Source organism: Poecile atricapillus, chromosome Z, assembly GCF_030490865.1.
Source record: "Poecile atricapillus isolate bPoeAtr1 chromosome Z, bPoeAtr1.hap1, whole genome shotgun sequence".
Taxonomy (NCBI): domain Eukaryota; kingdom Metazoa; phylum Chordata; class Aves; order Passeriformes; family Paridae; genus Poecile; species Poecile atricapillus.
Window position 1 is genome coordinate 127,465,804 of NC_081289.1, and position 19,728 is coordinate 127,485,531.

Sequence of the window (19,728 nt, forward strand, 5' to 3'; positions counted from 1 at the left end):
GGCCGGGGCGCGGCGCGCTGTGCTCGTGCTGAGGCGGAAAGCTGGGGCGGAAAGCAGAGACGGAGCGGGCGGAGCAGGCACCGCCGACTCGGCGGATGCGCTGCCCTCCCGGCCCGACCGCCCGCAGCCAGGAGCAGCAGCGCCGGCCCGGGGAGCGCAGGTAGCGCTCGGGGAGCCGCTGGGTGGAGCGGAGCGGGCACACGCGGGCACGGCGGAGCACAGCGCCCTCTGCGGGCAGGGGGAGGGCGCGCCGGCAGGCTCCGCGCCGCGGGGCCGCTCCTGCCCCGTTATCCCACTCCCTCCCCGTTATCCCGCTCCCGCCCCGTTATCCCGCTCCCTCCCCGTTATCCCGCTCCCTCCCCGTTATCCCGCTCCCTCCCCGTTATCCCGCTCCCTCCCCGTTATCCCGCTCCCTCCCTGTTATCCCGCTCCCGCCCCGTCATCCCGGTCCCGCATTCGGGCTGGTCCCGTTCTCACGGCCGGGCCCCGTGGCCCACAGCCAGCGCTGGGGCTGAGTGGCCGAGCGCCCTTCAGCTTGGGGACTGCTGGTCAGTGTCCTTGCTGTGCACAGCGACAGTTCCTGGGCTGTCTCCTCATCGCATCCCCCTGTCCTCCTTTCTCTTAGCTTGCTTGGCTTTTGTCCGATAGCGGACAAACAGGGTCGGGCAGCTCCGCGTTGTGCTTCTGAGCCATGGCCATAGCCCCGCGTGGACATGGGGACATAACTTCTGAATGGTGGCAGCCGTTTTTGATGTCTGTACTGGTGTCATTATGAGGTGGTGTTTAATCACTCAAGAAGTTTCAAATACCTGTCTCAGCACTTTTTGCGTAACTTCATCCTCTAATGCAGAGTCCATATTTACCTTGGGCCCAAATGGACAGGTCTATAGAGGGTAGAAAACTGTATAAAGGGTGCTTGAGCCATATTTAAAATATGGCAATTCTGCTCTAATGAAAGGGTGAAAATGGGTAACTCTGGGAATGTCTGCCCAGGGTTTGATACATCCCAGGCAGATAAAAGGGCAGGAGAAGGCAGCAGTGGTGGCTGAGGCAGCTGTTCTGCAGTTTGCCCTGTGGGTTATCCACTTTACATATGTGGTATACACTGCATGAAGTGGAGCACCCATAGGAGCTGTGACACAAACAAATCGCATCACAGAGACATGAATATGCATTAAATTGTATGTCAGAAGAAATTTCATTCTAGCTTTGAAAGTTTTTAATTTCATTTGCAGCTTTTTATACATACCCCACTATAACACGAAGATAGGAAGTAAGTACTTTTCAAAGACATCGTGTGTTTTTTGGAGCTCACCCTTTTTTCCTGCATGAAACAGAATGTTGCTCTTTCTGCCATTGTAGATATCTTGAATTTGCTCAGCATTTTAGACCCACCTGCATGGGTAGGTCTAGAAGAGTCACTTTTGGGTTTTCTTAATGCATGCAATTTAGTCTTAATTAATGCAAGCAATTTTGTCAAAATTACTATTGATTTAAGGTGAATACCTACCAAAAACCATGAGTAACAGCCCATTTCCCCTCTAAAAACAGGGCACATTATACGTGTTATCAATTGCAATTAGGGAAAAAGCAGAGAGCATTTTTCTTCTAGAAAATTTCACGCGCTTTGTTTCATGGGGTTTTGGTTTTAGAAGATATTATAAATATATCACATAATCCTGAATATATATTAAACTATAGTTTAGCATGAAACATTTCTCATTCTGAAATGTCACTTTAAATCCTAGCTGAATAGATATTTGAAACAGTAGATTCAAAAATTCAGAGAAGTTTTTGATTATGGAATTTAGAAAATAGATACAATGGATTTACTATTATATTAAACTTTTAAAGTAGATTTACTGCACATACACTAGAAATTTTAGACTTAAATGATGCCAGGATCCTAAATTTATCCCAAGACAAAGATCCTCCACAGCTTTCCATTTTATTTGCATTTATCTTAGCAATGAAGTCTTGAAGCTGTCTTTCACCCAAAAACTCCATACAGGTAACTATTAATGGAATATACAGCTGTGTTACTTCTACGTCATCATATGTCACTTTGTAAAGCATGGGGACTTTTTTCTTCTAGTGGAAATGTTAAAGTAAACAGATATATGCATAAACAATAATTTTTCTTTCTTAATTTTCAAATGCTTAAAAATGCAGAAATAACACTGATTTTGTACAGTCAAGGAGTGGTTTGTGTTGGAAAGGATTGTCTGGTTCTAACTCCCCTGCGCTGATCAGGTACTCCATCTGGTACACCAGGTTGTTCAGAGCTCCACCCAGCCTGGCCTTGTCATTTTGCATTGTGTGTTGGTTGAAGAGATGATTCTGAGGTAATTTTTTATTTCTCCATTTTTGTTTCTTTGTTGTCTGGCAAAAATTTAATCTTTTTCTTTCTGTCTTCTTCAGAGGCTTCTGAAGATGGTATCGGAGAGAAATGGACCAGAATGAAATAGTATAGTGCTAGACACAAGCAAGCTTTCTTATCTCAAGCATGGTAGTCCAGTGGCCTGCTGTGATGATAGTCCTAAATACTCTTGTCCACAGAGCAGTGTATTCATGGGTCAACAGTTTCTGTTGATTAGTAATCACTGAGTCATAATATATTAACATTTTTGAAGCTAGGTGTACTTGAAGCTCCCTTTTAAACCTAATTTTTATGAACTAGGTATTTTCACCTTGGTGAAATAACCTAGGTTAACCAGGTCTTAACATACAGGGGATCCAGTTTAGTAAAATACCTTATTCTTTTAGACAGGTGAAGTAGAACCATCAGAGAAGTAGTCATGAATATCAATTCAGATTTTCAGGTATACTGATTAAACTACTTCCTTTTCATTCGTTCTTCCAATGATCACATCTTTCAATGATTTTTTTGCTCATACCAAATGAGATTCACAGAAAATTGAAACTAAATTCATGCTGATTGAAACTAAAGGAAGAAAAAAAGTATTAGTTTTCCTTAGGCTATGGCAAAAAAGTCATTCAAATAACATAAGTCATCACAAAAACTAACCCATGAACACGAATTAACATGTTGCATGTAAGATAGTTCATGGAGTCAGTCTGACTTATGTGAATGTAGAACACTGTGATTTTAGGACATTTTTTAATCTTTATAACACAGCTTGGTTTTTGCCCAAAACACTATTCTATAGTACATACAAGATAAACAATAACTTTCAGATCTACATATGCAATGTAGGAAAACTTGTAATAATAAATACAAATAAATATACTAGGAGAAAGAAGGTTTGTAACCAAGTCAGTTGTTTTGAATGCTTGAACTCTGAAATGTTGGACACATTAACAAAGCTGTTTCTCAATTTTGCACTAGAGGTCTACATATATAAAGATAACACAGATGCGATGTAACTTCACAAGTTCAGTGCATCTATTGGGAACAAATATTCTCTGTGCTTTCAAAACTTTCAAAATGTAGGCCATGCTAGAGATGTGAGATTCAGAAGCAGAAGAAATCTGAGTTAATATGGAGAACAGTAAGGCAAAGACAGTTAACTAATGATCATAGTTCCTTTCTTGTAATTCTTAGATCAACATACAAATCCTTTCAATTTTTGATTTCAGAAAATAAAGGTTCTTACAAGGTACATAATTCTAGCCATTATGAAAGATCACTACCACTTGACCATGTTTTCTGTCATGTTCTCTTCCATAAGGTCAAATAGCTATCTTTTTTTGCCCTGACCTTTTAGAAAACAGTATTTCTTCTATTGCAGCATGCAATTTGACTTATCCTAGGATTGGACTTTGGATGCAGAGAACAGAAAAAAGAGAAACACAAGTATTTTACAAAGCAATAAAGGTCGTTCACTCTCACTCAGTTTGCTATGTTTTCAAATTTGCCTTATGATTGTAGAATGTAAATCTTAGGGTATGTCTTCTTTAGATATTTATTTTTTAAAAAATAGTGTGAGTTCTTTTGAATAGGTAAACAGGAAACATAGAAAGCAAGAAAATGGTGATTAGAGGCATCAGAAATGTTTCTTTCCCATTTTTCCCATTATTTCATCAAGAAGGCGAGCATAAATTAACAAAATACAGTTCTGAAATTAAGCTAGAAACTGATAGTGGATTTGACACTCAGACAAGATCTGTCTCAAACACAGATCTCCAATACACAGCCATTGAAAAAAGTCTGTGGGGAGTTCTTGTCAGGCTAGAAGACAGATAAAGTACATAGAATCTTGTCATGGAGTAAACTATGTTGTATTTGCAACAGATGAAGATTCTTCACTGCTGTGTAGATGCTTGGGTTTGTGACCTTGGCAGATTCTGCAAATACTTAAAATCCCAACAGACCAGACTCACACGTCAGGCTGCATGACAGCACACTGCTGATGCATGAACTGGAGATGCCACAGTAGGGAATGAGAAAGCAGTTGCTAAAAGAACAAGTTTGATGCTCATCACATGAGACTTGACAAGCCTGCATTCCAATGAAAGACAAGCAAAGAGTTCTGTAAGGGATTTTTTTTTTTCTTCGTCTTCTTATTCTCAGAACAGAAGTAACTGTTGGTCTATTCACTATTAAACTTTGCAACCACTAGAACTGCAACACAGAACTGAAATGCAGTTTTCATCTTGTGGATAAAGGACCAGCATAAATCACCACAGTTTTGCTGATGTTGATGTTTGTTGATGGAAAAGAGCATTGGGTTAATCTGTGTGTCCACTGTTGTTGCCACGGCTATTGGGTCACAGCACCACAAACACCATCACATTTCATGCATCCTCATAGTCTACATGCAATGGTTTCATTGCTGTGTAAAGGGAGAACTTGTCATTTTCACTTTCTATTGCACAGCACCATGGTCTTGTCTGCAGTAAGGTCACTCAGGTCAAACAGGCATTTCACACTTCTCTTTTTAAAGGCATCTCCCTATGCTGTGTGTCCCGGGGGAAGAATGGAAACATCTGATTCTTGACTCACCACCACCTAATGTGAGCACTCTTACCACTATGCATCTGCATGTCCAGTGACCTGCCCAGGCAGGGGAGAAAAATTCCACCTGCAGCTGAAGATGGCAGTAACTTGTCTTAGGGCACAGATTTTGGTACCTTCAAAAATACCTAACTTCAAAAATCTTAGAAATATCTGCTCAGCTGTTTAATGAAAAAGGGACTTAACACTCTGCAAAACATTCAAGAGGAGTTCAAAGTGATTTATATTCATCATGATGGGCAGATTGTGGTTAAAGATTATAGAAATTATGGAACTAAAGTCCATGCTTGGAACTGTGCATATACCTGTAGATACAGTTACTAGCAGTGCATGCATAGTCAAATTTAAAATACATTTAAATTACATGCCAAATATATTGCTTATGTAATGCTTTTGCAACAGGACTTCTATTCATGGTGAAATGTCATCAGCATAAAATTTCTGTATGTCAGAAGAGTGGTTCTTGTATTGAGGATGCAATTCTATACCTTTATTCAGAAGATCTGACCTAGACAAGAGGAAGATCTGACAGCAGAAAAGAGCATACATCAATTTCTATAAGCCAGATAAACTCTTAGATATGGCCAACAAAATAGTTTTGTCAGTGCCACATCATCAATCTGAATGACCACTGGATGGCATAGATGGCTCAGTGCTGACAATAGCTTAGATCAATCAGATGACCAAGAAAGAGGGGTTCTGGGACTACTGCTCTGGTAGGAATTTTCACAGAGTTTGTCCTGTCAAACAATTTCTGCATTTTCAAAAGGGTTGTTAAAGCAGCATAGTAGCAAATGCTGTGTAATGAATTTACATGTTTAAGGTTTTGCCGATGGTCAAGGGAAGTAGCAGCCATAAACAATAGAGTTTAGGCTCTCAAACCAAGCAGTATGATTTTTTTTTTTCCTACTCTTGATGACAGGTTGATCAGTTAAAGAAAGAATCTGACCAATTTTATCAGATATACATACACTCAGTGAGATGTGTGGATGCTGTGTTCATTCATTTTGCATCTGACTTGTCTGTCTTCCCTCAGTATGGTGTTAGTATAAAGTTCCCAGTAATTAATGAAAATTACAGAAATAACTACAGTTCATGAATTCTTCTACACTTCACTTGATTTTATTTTGAAATTTCCTGCTATAATAACAATAGACAAGTAAAAAAAAAGGTGAAAAGAAGAAACAGTTGAAAGAACTACATATAGTCAGCTTGTATATTTTTCAGCCAGAAATTTAAAAAATAATGAGGAAACAAATATATTCACATCTAGTTCTAATATAATTTAAATTTTCTTTCTTTTTCTTCTCTGATAAGCATTTCAAGACAGAAACACAGTTGCTGCTAATGATATCATGGTGATTTTATCAAGTACTTACTTCCCATGAATGCTCTGCAGCTGTGTTAGAAGAGGCTGTTGTGGTAGGAAACAACCTAATAGCTATTTTTGGGTCCCTTAGCTATGCATGACTCAGGAAGAAAAAAAATCATTGCTTGATTTTCTATTCTGCATAGGTACTTAAAACACCAATCATCAGACTACTCAGACATCAGTCCTCTTTCATCAGGGATATTAAGAATAAGCCTCTGGAGGTCAAATGTGAGGATGTAATTTTGTGAGATGCTGATCCCCTGTAGATCTCATTAGCTTTCAGTTAGAGGCATCCACCTTCTCTCAGATTTGAACACTTAGGCTGAAAATCAAAACCAAGGAAGGAGCTCCAACTCAGCCTTTAATGTCAGATCAACTTCATAATCATTTGGAGCCTTTAAAAGCAGGTAGTAATTTGTTCACCAGGGCAGAGATGTTGAGTGGTTGGCAGATTCCATACATGATTAATGACATATTGTCTATCTCCATTTTACTCCGTATTTCCAAGTTAAATGCTTCCAACAGTTCCCTGTCCTTCTTGTTATACATGCAATATATTATCATGCCAGGGAGCTGACAGTAGCCTCTAGCATTAGGTCACCATTAGTTCCATTAAAGGGGAGCATTTCCATTGTTTCAGAGAAATCATCACATCCCATCTCAAATATCTGCAACTGCCTCTTAATCTATTTGGTATATTCATATTTTGGATGTCTCTTGCTTTTACTCATAGCAAAATTGTACACATCTCGACAAAATGACAATTGAACACTAAGGGAAAGTTCAACCATATTATCTTGGTTTAGCTCACTGTGCCTGGCACTCCTATTGGCATGCTCATTTGATATGCAGGGCTGAGGGTGCAGAGGAATTAATCAGGAAGGGAATTAATCAGTCTGTTTACATAGTCTGTCCCAAGTGCTCTGGAACTTGCAAATTGTGCAGAAAATGAGACCATAAAGGCAGGTAGAAAAAGACAGGATGTGTTGGATTAATGTTTGCAAATGAACCCAGATCTGTCATCATGACTTTTGCATAAGGAACTGAGAAAAATTCTGGCAGCTGGCCATAGAGTGCACAGTTAGATTCACTGTGGAAACCATTGTGTCATTTTAAGACATTAAACAGGGCAGGCCAGTTTCCAGTTTGATGATGGGTCACAAGTAATTTCATTAGCTGTTCCTCTGCAGTAGCATTTTCTAGCAAGGAGGAGTAACAGACAGTCCTCAGGGAAGGATCCCTTACCCTGCCACAATGCAGAGAAACTCTCACTACAGCCAGCTTCCACACTTCTCATTTTTAACCTGCCTAATTGAAGTCTAATCTGCATGCATTCTCACAAGTGCAATCAAAATGCCAAACTGCTTGTTATGGAACTGTAAGCATGGTCAGAAATTCACTTGTAAGTAGGCTTGGATTCTGCCTTTCCCACTGACTTATTGTTGGCTTAAGAAAGTCCCTCGGCCCCTGTTCCTTTTCTTGTAAAAAAAGATAATATTGTTATCTCATCATAGTTGCTGCTCTGATAGGAATGCTAGGAACAGGAAAAAAAAAAAAAAGTTGGAAGAAAAAACTATGACAAAATTCATTCAATTGTATTTTTTGAAAACTGAGTATATTATGATCCATCAAAACTGAGATACTTAAAAATAATGACAGAAAAATAAGTGGACAATTACTCCTAAAGAATATAAGTCTTTATATGATGAAGAAGAGAAATTAATTATTCAGTTGAAACTATTTTCTGAGAAACTTCTGCCCATGTTTCTGGTAACTGTAATGAAATGCAGAGGAATGACAATTAATGCTGTGCTGGCAATAAATTTTAGTCTTTCTTTGGATTCTCTAGCATTCATTGGTATAGCTTTTCAGACAGCATTTAGCCTGCTACAAGTAAAAATATTACTGAAAAAAATTCAAGACTCTAGAGAACATTATATTGTTTAATATTTATCAAAGTCTAGCTACTTGCTGTGCATAGCAGAAGCAAAATGAATGTCTTTATGACACACACAGTTCAAAAATTACCACTGAGATGATCTGGTTAGCTTTCAGCAGGCCTGATGGTTGGTGTTTACAATTTCTTCTAACTTAAGAACCACTCTTTATGTTCTTGGTTTAGGTAGGCTCAAAAGGAAGGATTTACTTCAGGCAATACCTGCTTCCTCAAATTTTAGCTGAATCCTGCATTTTGGCCACAACAACCCCTTGCAATGTTTTAGGCTGGGGATGGTGTGGTGGACAGTGCCCAGGCAGAAAGGGACTTGGGGGTACAGTGACAGTGGCTGAACATGTGCCAGGCTGTGCCCAGGTGCCCAAGAAGGCCAATGGCCCCTGGCCTGTATCAGGAATAGTGTGGCCAGCAGGAGCAGGGAGGTCATTCTCTCCCTGCGCTCAGCACTGGTGAGGCCACACCTGGAGTTCTGTGTCCAGTTCTGGCCCCTCAGTTTGGAAAGGACGTTGAGACCCTGGAGTGTGTCCAGAGGAGGCAACGAGGCTGGTGAGGGCTTGGAACACAAATCCTGTGAGGAACAGGTGAGGGAGCTGGGGTTGTTTAGTCTGGAGAAAAGGAGGCTCAGAGGTGACCTTATCACTCTCTACAACTCCTGAAAGGTAGTTGTAGTTGGGTGGGAGTTGGTCTCTTTCACCAGGCAACAACTGACAGAATGAGAGGACACAGTCTTAAACTGCATCAAGGGAAACATAGGCTGGATATTAGGAGAAAGTTTTTTATAGAAAGGGTGTTAAAGTACTGGAATGGACTGCCCAGTGAGGTGGTGGAGTCACCATCCCTGGATGTGGCACTCAGTGCGATGGTCTAGTTGAGGTGTTAGGGCATGGGTTGGACTCAATAATCTTGAAGGTCTCTTCCAACCTAGTGATTCTCTGATTCTGTGATTCATCTGGTTAGAAACACAAAACAAGGTCATATGGCTTGAGTTTCAAGAATATGAAATGCAGGTTTGTGCATGATTGTCACACTATTTTAGGAACAGCAGATGCACAACACAGACTCTCTTAGCTGGGTTGCACAAGAGAGCAAGTTTTGTTATTCCAGATCTTTTATAGAGAGGTCCGAGAAGGTCCAAGAGGTAAAACTCTCATTGGTCATTAAACCAACATATCACCATCATTGTACAGTTGGGAACAATATGCCTTGACTGTTTCTTACAAGTAAACAACAAGGATCCAAACAACACCTGCCAAGGTTGTTTTCCTTCTCTAAGACCTGTTTGGATTCCTCCTTATGATTTCCCAGGCCACACTTCTCAGGGCAGTCTGAAAAAGTCATGTGACTTGGTTTCACACAGCCTCAAGCTAATGCCTGAAGCCTAAAAATCTCTTATTTGACCATTGTCAGTTCCCACACATGATAATCTAATTTACCATTAGGATGGCCTTCATAATTAGTCACCTTGTAAAATTACTCAGCCTTGTAAAGCAAAAATATAAGGAATGTGGTAATGTTGATTTTATTGTACCAGATCTTTCCAGTCCTATGACAGCTACCCTTAAATATATTATAAGTTCTGTCAACCAATGATAGCAATGAATACTCTGTTATGGGCATGCAGGCAAAGCATTACATCAAGAGCTCTACTGTTCAAATATGTATTTTTAGGGTGGTCAGAGTGCAGTGTCAGACATCAATATACAGGAAGGAAAAATGCATTCATGGGACAAACAGATGCTTTTATGCACTGGTCTTTTGAAATCGTTCCTCTGAGCTCTAATGGCTTTCAAGAAGATAGCGCAAAGACTCCCTCTGAACAGAGCTGGAGAAAGAAGTCACCTGTTAGTTTCAGATGGCCTTTATTTTTTACCTAAAGAAATATGATAAAAAAGCCATATATTTTAGATTTCATTCTAAAACTCTAGTGTCAATTAGCTTGGAGTGTAACTAAGCAGGAAACTTGTTTTCCATGTATTTTTAAGCCTTTTAATTTAACTTCTACTGGAAATAATTAGAAGGCTGTGCTGGTTTTGCATTAATTGACATTTGGTGAGGAGGGAAGAAGCCACCCACGGAGATGATTTTTCTGCGAGGGTCTGCTAAGAGATTCCTCTGTGCCTAGCAAAAACGAATAGCTGGCTAGCTCTGAGAATTGACAACCTATTGAACCACTTAGACTGGGTCCACCTCCGTGAAATTCACATTTTAAAGACAGGCCAGCTTGGGAAATCTCTCTTGGCTCCTCTCTTTTGAAGAGGTCCATGTGGCCTGGCTGAGATTTTCTGCCCACTGAGGGGTGGTGAGCAGGCTTGCTGAGCCCCTTACTGGGGAGTCTACTGGGCCCGTTCCAGTGGGGCCAGGCCCCTTCCCAGCAGAACCCACTGGTCCTTTTTCCATGGCCCTGAGGACAGGAGGAGCTGGGGGCAAGAAGCAGCCACTGCTGGCCCAGTCCGGGAGCTGCCACGTGGCCAGGACTGTGGGGCCAAAAAATCAGCATGACCAGACCAACGGCATGTGGCTGTTGCTGCCTCGGCACGGCTCACAATGAACTTTATTTATTTAGCTGCTTTTAGCCAGCTCTGCTGCTGAGGGGAGGACAAAAATGGCAGCAGCACCTTTTCTTCTTTCTGGCGCTCCACATGAAGAAAACCACAGAGTGGAGCTGGCGGCCAGCACGGCTCGCACAGGGTCAGCAGAGACTGCGTGACCAGCAGTGAGAGACACGGGGAATGATCTCGCCAATGCACAGCCTGGATGAAGATCTACCTTTTAGCACTGCAGAACTCTAATTGTTTCAGTTGATAAATCTTGGGAACAAATGAACCTATGAACACAAATTCTCTCCTGAATCAGGAAAAGGAAAGGGTGAAGACATATAAGGAAAACAACATGGGCCACTGAGGTCAGTAAAGGAGTAGTCAAATTCTAGTTAGGAGGGGATTGAGGAGATGCCTTTGTCTTGGGCTGAAATTCTCTTTGTAAGGCTATGGTGAAGATATATCTTTGATATATCAGACTTTATTTTTTCCTTGTAATTCATGAAGTGCACGAGGGGATGCAGTATCCACCCACAGCCCATGATAAAAGGGCCCTCGTGCCAGAGTATGTGAATGCTGAAAAGCTGTAATCCAATGAGAAACATGAACAGAGAGAGATGAGAAACTTTGCCCCAGGGACAGAAGAAGAAAAGCCTCTGTTCACAAGATAAGAGAACTCTTGGGATTTTTTATGCTAGAACAGCTCATCCTTAAAATAGTACCCCATAAGTTGACACGGCCCATGAAAGCAGCTTTGGGAAAGCTGCAAAGCATGGGAGGGACTTTCACACTATGAACAGATTTTCCTTTCCCGGGTGGCTGATTTGCTATATAAAGCATTATATATAATGCTGTAGCATTCAAGCCACATGAGAACTGTTTCTTGTGAAGAAGTCTCCATGGCATGCTGAGAGAAACTCCTCTCCCTACAAGAACTCATGAAAGACTCTTGTAGAGGTGGTAACTCATTGGAAATCCCAGGTTTTGTCTCTATGTTGTCAGTGGGAAGGAAAAGAGATTGTGGGCAGGGGCGGAGAAGTGTTCTTAAGGTTTTATTCTGATTCTTCTTATTTTTTTTTTTTTAGTTCTGCTGTAATAAATGGAAGCAATTCATGCTAACTAAATTGTAACTGTTTGGAAAGTTATTATTAGAAGCAATCTAAAGAATCAGTGTTACAAGACAGATGCACCCCTTTACAGATATTACATGTTAAAATTGAGGTACAGGATGCAGTTTGGAAGATAAGTGATGTCCCAAGATGAAAACGGCCTTGAGATGGACAAAATTAAAATGACTTTAGACATAGGGCCTAAAAATAAGAGGACAGAGAGGATGAGTGTAAACCTTCGTCCAAAAGACCACCAAAAGAAGACTGAAGACCCCCTAAGAACAAGTGAAGCATGCGCAGTGAAGAAAAGTGACATAAAGTCAGAAAAATCAGAAATAGGAGGAAACTTAAGGGAAACATAAATGAATATGTATAAGCATACAATATATAAGTTTAGCTTGAAGTGCTTTGTTTTGTATGTGAGGCAGGGTAAGAAACCCCATCCATACCCGGGTCAGTTTGGTACGTGAGGTGGGTAACAAGCCCTCCCCGTACCCTGGTTGGTTTTGCTTATGCTTTAATCATACTTAATTACTGGTAAATTATATATATAAATTGCATTGTTTTGCTAAATTGTATTCTTTTACTAAACTATAGTCTTTTATACCATGTTATTATTTAATTTACTAAATTGTATTCATTTTTAATTAAACTTCTGTTAACTCAAGAGACCTAGTTGTCAAAATTCTAATTTCATAACACTGCTAATAAAGTTTTCTTTATATCTTTTACACTTTGAGCCTGCTTTACCCTCCTCCTAATTCATATCTCACAGCAGGAAATGAGTCTATATTTCTAGTAGGTGCACTGGCAGCTACTAGATTTTTGCCACCGCTAAACACACTACAAAGGCTAAACCTATTATTCTGCCTGGGACCTACATCCATGTAAATTGTCATGGGTACTTGGTGACTTTTGCAGCATTTGCTTCTCAAATGGGAATAGTTCCACTGCATGAACAGTAGGTTTTACACAGGGAACAAACATAATGGTGCTTTCTAAAAGCAATGCATCAGGAAGTGAAGATTAGAGCCAACAGAAGCTCCTATTATACAGAGGAAAAGAAGGTATATCAGTCAATACACTGCATGTATGTAGCAGCTCTTGAGTCAGCCATGCCAAAAAGCATTTAAGAAACTGGCTTTTCTGACTTTAGAGTCCAGATTTATCACAGAGATAAATCTTCTCCTGCTTCTCTTCTTCAGTAGGAAGTTGCTATATAGTCCATTTGATTTGCAGCAACAATATTTACCAAAAGAGGTGGTGGTCTTAGGGAAGAATTTCAAGAAGCCTCTCTGAGCTGCCTCCACAGCTCAGGAAAGTACACTGGTGCAGTGCCCACACTCTGAATAACAACGAGACTGAGAAACACATACTTCAGCATCATGAGCAACTGAGGCACTGGAAATGCATATAAAAGTGGACAATCAGGGGAAACTGATTTTCTGCAATGACTTCAGGCAGAAGCTGATTGTGTTTGCCTTTGTGTATGTGGATGAGAGATGGAGGAATAATAAGAAAAAAAAAAAAAAAAAAAAAAAGAAACTTCCTTTCCCAGAGATTGGTGAGCAATTACACATATTTTCAGGAGAAGAGCTCTTACAAACTTTTCATGACCAGAGGGTTATTCCTTAGAAGAATCTTTAATGTTTTATGGAACAAAAAAATACCAGTTGAAGCTCACAACAAACATAGTTTGTAAGTACCACACATCATAAGTAAAACCATCTCAGGTTCAAATTCAAATACTTACACTAGTGCCTCATGCTTCATAAGACCTTCCCATAAGAGAACAAATATGCATATGTTTTTCTTTGTTCCTGCAAAGCTATTTCAGACTACTTCAGCTACCTGAAGTAGTCTGCTTTTCCAAAGATCCTGGCTCCACACTTCAGGGTTTTAACATGCAGTCTATACCAATATTTCACGCTCTAGGCAGTGCAGACAATCTTGTTGAGGGTTGAGCAATAAAGCATACTTAGTACTGGAGCACAGTTGGCAAAGGCAGAATGAGTAACTACTTTCCTTCAGCAGCTTTGGCCTAAATGGTAAACTCCAGCCATAGTCTCTAGGCTCTCCTCATGAACCTTCCAGGTCATCTCTTCCTGACAACCACCTTCAGGAATTCCTTGGTAGAAGCACTGAATACAGTCAGAATGTCCTAGTTTAGGGCAAATTAGGGAGGAAAACTCCAAATGGGGATTTCCCCAGGGAAATGCCCCCTCCCCACCAAATGGTCCGGGAAAGGAAAAAAAAAAATTCCTTGGAGAGAAGTGGAAAAAGCTGTTTATTTAACAGAAATTGAATAATATTAAATAATAAAACCTCTTGCTGTTCGATGGGACGGCAAGTCTAGGAAGAAAAGTCCTTTTCATGTGGTGTAGCTCGGCTCGCTCAGGTTCTTATCAGTCCCTCTGGTGCTGGAAAGTGCCGAGGCCCAGGCCCCGGTGAGCCACAGGCGTGAGCTCCCGGGGTTTGGCTGGGTGTTCAGTGCAGAGCAGGCTTGCACAGATCCTAGAAAAAAAGAAAAAAACAAAGGTCCAGGGAATTCCTCTGCCTCAGCTAGCTAAAACTAACTAAAAACCAGAGAGAAGCTCTGTCCCGCTGTCTGTCCGTGCTGCAGACACCACAGTCCAGGAGCGAGATGTGTGGGAGTGATGCTTTTCTTTAACACAAACTGCGGCTTCTTCTTCCCCCTCTCTTGCTCTCAAAGCCAGTCTTAAAGGTGCAGAATTTAATATATAACATAAACCAGATGATTGGGGATACCAGTATCATAAAGTCACCCCAGGACACAGAATTAAATTCTAAAGGTATATTCAATATGGGAGATTTTTCTCTGTGATAACCAGAATTGCATATAGAACACATATATGTTATTTTGAACAGACACAGTAGAACTTTTAATTTATATTTATATTTCATATCTGACTACTGCCGTTATCACTTTAAGTGACAGAAGTCAGAGTTGGCAGCTCTATGTTAGACAAAACTAGTAGTTGTGCTGTATTTATGCTGCAGAAGCTAATTCAAAAGTATAAAAGAGGATCCATAACATTAAACTGTTTATAGTTATTTTTCCTGTATGATAATAATATAGGTGTATTGTGTATCTATTACAATCTCAACTGCTTGAAGACAAGAAGATTAAGCTGTAGAGAATATCAAAAATCTTCCATTGCACACATAAGAAAAAGCCATAAAAGAAGTCTGTTTTAAGATAATAAATTAATGCTTATGCTAGATTAGTAAAAATATTGATTACTATTAGTATAAAGCCAGAAATATATTTCAAAATATGTATGTAGGCATCACACAATTTTTTTCTGAAATTTTTGATTAAACAAAGACAATAAAATTAACTACATATCATTTAAACTGACTTCACTTAAAGACGGAACAACTGGGTACACAAATAAAATCTATGTTTCATTTCTTCTAGAATTGCTTTGACTAAGGTTATAATTATAGATGACCAAGGAAAAGGGGTGCTCATTTTGGGTAAGAGCCAAGCCATTACACCATGATAAACATGTGAGTGGTACCAGCATATTCTCGTCATGTAAAACCTAGTTGTTTTGAGGTGTCATGGGCTGACTTTACCTTTAAGATGGTTTTGGGAGCTAAGGAAGTTGAAGCTGCTGGTGGCTGATGGGAGTCTTTCCTTCTGACCAATTATAGGTCATTTCTGAGAATTGACAGCAGTTTTGACCATTAAAAAGTGAAGTCAACTTGTGAACACCCCCTTAAGATGTACAGTCAGAGGTCTCTTGCCCACTTTGGTTTCCGGCTTCTGACAAGGTCCCAAGGCTCTGTCTTGGCCTCCTCCCCCACTCCAGGCCAGACAAGAACACAGAAGAGGGGGGCAGGGGAGAAGCAGAGCTGGCCAGCTTGGCTTGGTTTTCAGTTTCTGCTGCTGGACTGAAACCTGACACCATGAACTCTTGCAGCTTTTCTAAGGCTTTAATTCTTTTACTACCTGGATAAAACGTATAGATTACTCCTTTTTCCCAGAGAGACAGAGAGAGAGACAATCAACATGAAGAAGACATCATAAAACCATGACATGAGGAAAGACAGACTGGAGTTTATTTGAGCCTCATGGAGAAACTGCAGGAAAATTGAGTTTCTTTAGAACACTTTAAAACACAGTCTTTATCCTCCACATTCCTTTCCTGCCTGCTTCTTCCTAGAACTCTGGTAAAGGCTGATGTCACATCTGAGCTGGCTTATATCATGATAACAACTCTTTGACATTGCTCACAGACTTTCTTACTCCTTTTCCTCTACCATCTCTTTCTGCATTTGTGTAGTGGGCTTTAGCACTGGCTAAAATCACCAGGGCACTTACTCATTTCTCACTGTGAGATATGGATTAGGAGAAGGGCAAAACAGGCTTAAAACTTAAAAGGAATAAAGAAACTTCATTAACTACAAGGACTACAAGAATAAAAAAAAACAACAGAATAAAACCTCCAGAAACCTTTCCTCCCTCTGCCCAACTTTTTCCTTTCCCAACAGACAATGTAGAGAGAAAACCTAAGAAACAATTTTCTTGTGGCTTTTCATTTTTATGAATAGCAGCCGCCCAGGCAAAAATTCTGCCATTGTGACATTTCCTCCCATTTTCACAGCCCTCCTCGAGGTGTGTCCATGGGCCATGCACTCAAGGGGTATTTTAAGGATTCAAAGGCAAAGGTTCTTCCCATCTGTCTCTGCAATCATCTCTGGGATCAGAGGTTTACTTCTTCTCTCCCTGGGGGCAAAGGGTCTTCATTAACTCTCATCTCTCTCTCTGTTCAAGCATCTCACGGGATCACAGCTACTCCAACATCTACTTAGCTGCATCGATGGATACCTCGGCTCAGATCTACAGCTTGAACACTTCATCCCCCCCAATACTCTTTCATTAATTAAGGAGATATTTTCAGGATATTATTGTCCATCTCTGTGGCCCTGCCAAGAGAATATTCCAACCCCATTTGGCATCTCCTCATCCCTCTTCCATCTGAGACTTGACTCCCTCTTTAACTGACCTTGGTGTTTTCATGTTGTCTCTGTGTTGATCACTCTTTTTCTCTCCCTTGAGAGAGGATGCAGGTCTCCATTCCCATCTGTGTAGTGAAAGGGTTAAATCTTGCCCTTTGGTAGGCAGTCACAGTGTTGGATTTCAGGCCTCGCTGGTGCCTCCCTCAGCCTGGCAGCCGCTGGGAGGGGCTGACGGTCCTCGGTCTGGAGCCGTCTGTGGGGACCAGGTGGGGGTCTGGGTGTTGGTGAGTGTCAGTGGGGACCAGGTGGGGGTCTGGGTGTTGGTGAGTGTCAGTGGGGACCAGGTGGGGGTCTGGGTGTTGGTGAGTGTCAGTGGGGACCAGGTGGGGGTCTGGGTGTTGGTGAGTGTCAGTGGGGACCAGGTGGGGGTCTGGGTGTTGGTGAGTGTCAGTGGGGACCAGGTGGGGGTCTGGGTGTTGGTGAGTGTCAGTGGGGACCAGGTGGGGGTTTGGGTGTTGGTGTCAGTGGGGACCAGGTGGGGGTCTGGGTTTTGGTGAGTGTCAGTGGGGACAGGGTGGGGGTCTGGGTGTTGGTGAGTGTCAGTGGGGACCAGGTGGGGGTTTGGCTGTTGGCAAGTGCCAGCAGCCGTGGCCCAGCCCAGCCTGGGGCTGGACCCCCCCCATGACCTCCATCCCCTGCCCAGGAGCTGCTGGGGTCCAGCCTGGCCCCACCTCCAGGCTGCACGGAGGGGGAACAGGGCTGGCCTCATCAGAGCTCTGCTACCTTTCAAGGCTGTAAAGAAAGAAAAAGAAGTTCATAGGCTTGGGTTTTTAAAAGGTGTTACTCACAGAAGTGAACCTAATTTTCAATGGTTCAAAATGCTGTCAGTTCTCAGAACTGGCCAGCGATTGGCCGGTCTCAGACACAGAGGAAGCTCCCAGCAGCTTCTCCCAGAGAATACACCACTTCTGTGGGTGTTTCCCACTTCTTTCCCTAAATGTCAAACCAACACAATTTGCTAACAGGAATCATTTGCATATACTTTCAAATGGATGCTGGAAAAGCTGGCAAGTCCCTTTTCAATGACTTCTTCTGAGGAAACAGTGTCAACAGCATAGATCTCATGTATTAAAAAAAAAAAAAACAACAACAATTAAATGGTACTGGACTATGTGTGCTGCTTCTTTAAATGTTCTCTCCCAGCACGAAATGAAAACGTAGCTTAATGTAATATTCTTGAACACTATGAAATATTTTTCTTTATATGCATTACCTTAATTCTCAGAAAATTAGCAAGCAAGATCATTAATATATCCACCTATCATTTACCCCATGCAGTCAGAATTGACTCCTCATATGTAATTATGTCCAGCAAGTATATTTATCTGTTGTCTGCCTTGGATGGCTGAAACTTACCTTCTAATGCTGTATCTCCTTTAGCAGACTCTCTCATAACTGCCAAAGAGAAATTAGTCGGAGCAGTGAACAAGAACATATTAAGCCAGTAAGTAAGCTCTTGGCTTGTGTTAAAAAATATAATTTATGGCACTATAAAATGTTCTCTGCTGAAGATATTTCCTCCAGAAACTGAGATAACTTGAGGAAAAACTCCATGAGTATTTGAATCTTATTATCCTTCAATGATGGCCTGCTCCAATTTCTTCTTTCTAGGATCCTGAACATGATGTTCAAATATTGTAAAGCTAATTTTCAGAACCCAGTGTGACAGTCTGCTTTGTTTGCACATTTTCACCCAAGAAATCTTGTCTGTATAAGCTGAGTGAATGCTTAGTTTATATATATGTATATATATATGTATAAACTATATCAGCTTGCCTATCTAGTGATGGAACCGGGAAACAGGTTGCCCAGAGAGCTGGTGGATGTCTCGTAGAATCATAGACTAACAGAATATACTGAGTTGGAGGAGACCCACAAGGATCATCTATTCCTGGTCCTGCACAGCATCATCTCCAGGAGTCACACCATGTGTCTGAGAGCATTTTCCAAATGCTTCTTGAGCTCTATCAGGCTGGTGCTGTGACCACTGCCCTGGGGAACCTGTTGCAGTGCCCACTCGCCTCTCTTCCTAATATCCAACCTAAACCTTCCAACACAACTTCAGGCCATTCCCCAGGACCTGTCACTGCTCACCACAGAGAAGAAATCGGTGTCTGCTTCTCCTTTGGGCATTCTCTAATAATTTTTTTCTCATACTATGATACCCAAAACTTCCCCCAGCACTCCAGGTGAGGCCATACCAATGCAGAGCAGAACAGGACACTCTGAGATACAGTATTGAAAGCCTTAGTGAAATTCAGATCACATCAACTGTCTTCCCTTGAAAAGCTAGGTGGATTACCTTCTCAGAAAATGAAATAAGATTTGATGACCAGGACTTTCCTTTAATGAAGCTCTGACCAATGACTTCTTTGTCTTTCAGGTGTTTCTCAACAATACCTCAATACCTCCCAGGATGATTTTTTCCTTGGTTTTACAGGGCACTGAACTGAGACTAACAGAACTGTAATTTCCAGGGTCCTATTTCTTGCCCTTCATGAAAATCGGGACAAGCTCTGGTTATGAGCTTCCAGTCAGCTGGGATCTATCCAGATTCCCAAAACCACATAAAAATCATTAAGAAAGGTTTAGCAATGACATCAGCTAGGTCTTCAAGGATTCATGGATGATTCCTATCAGACACCACAAATTTGTAAAGATCTAGTCAGAACAGCTGATCTTGCACAGTTTCAGGGTCAGCTGGGAGCTGATCATTCTCACAGTCACGG